The 4,173-nt window shown below is 32.1% G+C and overlaps 1 pseudogene; it reads right to left on the bottom strand.

Annotated features, from left to right (window-relative positions):
- Positions 1–239: 239 nt before the first annotated feature.
- Positions 240–357, bottom strand: LOC112482655 (annotated as a pseudogene).
- Positions 358–4,173: the final 3,816 nt, after the last annotated feature.

The following is a 4,173-nucleotide window of genomic DNA, read 5'->3' on the forward strand; positions in this document are numbered from 1 at the left end:
TTCCTTAAAACTTTTCAGGCAATTCAGGTATTGGGTAACACATTAAAGAGTGGATACTACAGAGACATATAACATAAATTTACCAGTCATAAAAATTAAGTTATTGTTACGTTAGCCTTCTTGAGTCATTTTAGTATAAAATAGCAATGGAATGGAACAATAAGATCTTTTTTTTTTTTTTTAGGCAAGGCAACCCTTGGTTGATCTCACAGATTGCAAAGACCTATTTTTTATTTTTTCGTCTATAGTACCTGGTCGTCCTAGGTGGTCTCCCATCAAATACTAACCAGGCCCAACCCTGCTTAGCTTCCGAGATCAGAGGGGATCGGGCTTGTTCAGGGTAGCATGGCTGTAGACCCAAAAAAATCTTTTGTGATATTCATAGTATACCTAGAAGGCAGTTTTCAGAATTGTTGCTACTGACAAAAAAAAAATATATATATCACTTAAAAGAGACTTTCTAAATTTTTATTCTTTGCCATAAATGATTTTAATCAATAGCATTTATCATTAACTTTATTTAACTATCATTAGCATTTTGATGAATTATGAAAGTCGAGAGCTTTTTATTAAAACATAAAGATATTTATTGCTATCTCTCTTGGTTTTATTTTTTTGTGTTGATAATTACGCTGGTCATCTTTTGCTACATAACAAATCTCCCCAAAACTTACTGGCTTAAAACACAGACATTTATTTATTTACTTTTTCATAAGTCTGCAGTTTGAACAAGATTAGTGAGGAAAGATATTTTTCCATTCTATTTAGCATCAGCTGGGGCATCTGGAAGGCTGGGGGCTGAGATCATCTGAAGTCTCATGGTTATGGATGCTGGCTGTCTTCTGGGACCTCAGCTAAGGCTAATGTTGGATCACCTACATGTGGCCTTTCCACGAGGCTGTTTGGCTTCTTTACAATATGGTGGCTGGGTTTTGAGGATGAGCATCCCAAGATGATCAAGTGGAAGCACTATTACGATTTTTGGCTTAGTGTTAGAAGACACATAATGTTATTTCCTCTGGAGTCACAGGCCCAACAAGTTTTAAGGGAGAAAATATAGATAACTTTCCCCATGCCTCTCATCTCTCAGTGAAGGAGTATCAGCATCACATGGTAAGGAAGGCACATTGATGAGATATACTGGTGTGGATATCTTAGAAAAATATCATCTACCACAATGGTGACAGAAAATCATTAGAACTAGTTTTGCTCAGTGTTCTACTTGAAAAGGATTAAGGTCTATTCTATTTATTTAATGCAAATATGGCTATAAACTTTCTAGTCCTATCAATGTGATTATGTATTTAATCTCACTCAAAGCCAAAAGTAACTTGCTTACTTAAATCAGTATCACAAATAGGTATATAAGAAAAATAAGATCATCTCGAATCCTTTCCTGAGAGAAGGAAAAATCAAGAGCCCAAATCTTCTAAATAATCTTTGGTCAAATTACATAAAAAGTATCAGTACCAAGTGGCCTCTTCTCAGTGTGATATTTTTTTCAGAACTGCTAATGAATTTTATGGGATATTCTATAAAATCTGTGGTCCAACATACAGGCAATACTATTGTGTGACCATTTTATATCCCAGTTTTCTAAGAAGACCAACACTTCTAACTCTACACACATACTGAGATGAGGAAGGAAAAAAATGCTTCCCTTGACTTTTCCCATTTTCCAACTTTCCTCTCTTGAGATCGAACAAGAACTATCTCAAGTGGCTTATGGATTTGATTTAAACTATTTTACTCTTGTCTTCTCAGAGTTTTTTCAGATTAGGTTCAACAACACACTGACACTATGTCTTTTCAAATAAAACGGAGCATGACAAGGCAAGAAAGAGAAATTCCTCAAACAGTTCACTGTTCTAAATGATTTTTAATGAGAGCCCATTTTACCTTTTTGACTCTATCTTTTATGTTTATGCTTTTTTCTCCTTTAAATTTAATTTGCAAATTTTTTTTTTTTTTGCTTTGAATTTTCCCTTGGGATTTAAAAATGCTTTTCCCTTTGATTTTTTATTTCCATTGATGCTTTGGAGCATTTTGTACTGTGGATACAACTCTTTCATGTTGATAAGGAGCTATATGTGTTCCTAAGTTAGACACAGACAGAATTCAAGATGATACATAGAAGTGGATAGTCTACAGATCCTAGAAGTTTGTGTGTACATCAGTCCTGTGTGTTCAGCAAGACTGGATTTAGACCAGAATGGACAAATAAGTATTTCATCTTTCCATTGAAGCATTCCCATCTATCTTCAACTCTCCAGTACAAACTAATACATTTCCCTTGGTCATACTTGTTTCAACAACACAACAGCCAGCAATACGACTTCCCCACCCCACCTTTCTTTTTTTTTTTTTTTGGTTGCTCCCCAACTGCATCTACATTATTCCCTGTCAAAGAAAATGTAGACTTATGAAATGCAACTGCTTTTCATTGATGCTTGAAGGAGAGGTATAAAATAAAGGAAGCTAGTGTGTTATTTCAGCTTATTCATCTGTGACTTTACTTATCAAAGTAGATTAAGGTTTGGTGGGGTCTGTAGCTTATTCTACTTTGGGGTCTTTCTTTAAGAGGAGAAATATGCAATGATTACAAAATTATTTTGAAAAGTATGTATTTAGATTGAAAAGAGGAATCTCAAAAATTACAAATTTATTTAGAAAGCTGACAAATATCACAAACATTCTGAAAAGCATAAAATATTTCTGAATTAACTATCACACTTCTATAATATCTTTTCCTACATTTTTACCTGCATACAATTTGATTGCCTCTTCCCATGACAATGATTTTGTAATATTTTCTGCAGAAAGAATATTTTCTGTAGAAAGAATAAAAATATAATTCAATCTTCCTTTCAGCATAAGTTGATTGAAAAAAAAAAATTTTTTTGTTGTTTTTTTCATTGTTGAAGGTTTACAGAAGTTTTTCAGCTCCACAACTCACATAATGTTATACAATACTGGTAATGTCAGGTTGAAGAGAACAGTCTTTTGAACATATATTTCTGATTTTAAACTCTGTTATGTTCATTTTTCTCCCAAACTTGTTGTCATCAAGATTATTATACAATATATCGAAAATTTATGTATATAGGTCAAGTTTGAAAGGATACATAAAAACATAAAGTTAGTGAGAGATGGAGGCATGCTAGAGGATTTTCCCATTTTAATATTTTTGCTATGTGATAGAATTATTGTTTTAATCATCAATATAATAAAGATAGCTAACATTTATTTAGCACCTGCCATATTTTAGGCACTGCAACACGTGCTAAAAGCATGATTTAATTTTTTTTCTTTAAAAAAAAAAGTGGTTTGGCATCTACTTAATAAATCAAATAGTTTATAACAAAATGACAACAAATCTACAGTTGAGACTTAATCAAAATTATTCATTTCAAACTTCTTTTATTAATCTTCTCATTTACTTTGTTTTCTATTGTTTATATACTTCGCACTTTAGTACAAAAGTTTAATGTTAAGAGAATGACTCAAATTTAACTACATTATAAGCATTTCTGTATCTCAAACTAGGAGTCCCTCGATAAATAAGAGGTATGGCAGAACTCGTATACTAAACTTATTTTTATGAAAAATATTGTTTTTGCTCATAATTATTATCAAATTCTTCATAGTAAGGTAAACACATTATCAACTGCCATGATTAATACCATTGGCTCCTGTAGCTGCCTTTCATACATTGGTACTCTGCACAATCAATATCATTGGTTTAGCTAGTGTTCAGTTTTAACAAACTACATTGCTGACACTTAAAAATGCATGGCAAATGAATGATTTCTCTCTGCTGTAATTGCAAGTTGTTTGTTCTCTATCAAATATGGACTCTTGAGAAAATAATTTTATTTTTGAGAATCTCAATTTCCTCAAATGTATAGTAAGAGGCAGTATTGTATCGTATCATATCATATCGTATCACATTTATTTACCCACCCATCAATCCCAATTCTTTCCTTCATTCCATGCTCACCACTTCCTTTAAGACAATTCCAAAAATTTTTCCTACATAAATTCAATCCACAGTGATCATTCTCTTAGTATTCTAACATATTTTTATAAAAAATTTGTACTTATATAATTAATACATGTATTTCATTGCCTTATGACAGTGATGATGCTTTTAATTTCACCATGAAGCATAAA

The sequence above is a fragment of the Pteropus alecto genome, unplaced genomic scaffold (genome assembly GCF_000325575.1).
Source record: "Pteropus alecto unplaced genomic scaffold, ASM32557v1 scaffold185, whole genome shotgun sequence".
Taxonomy (NCBI): Eukaryota; Metazoa; Chordata; class Mammalia; order Chiroptera; family Pteropodidae; genus Pteropus; species Pteropus alecto.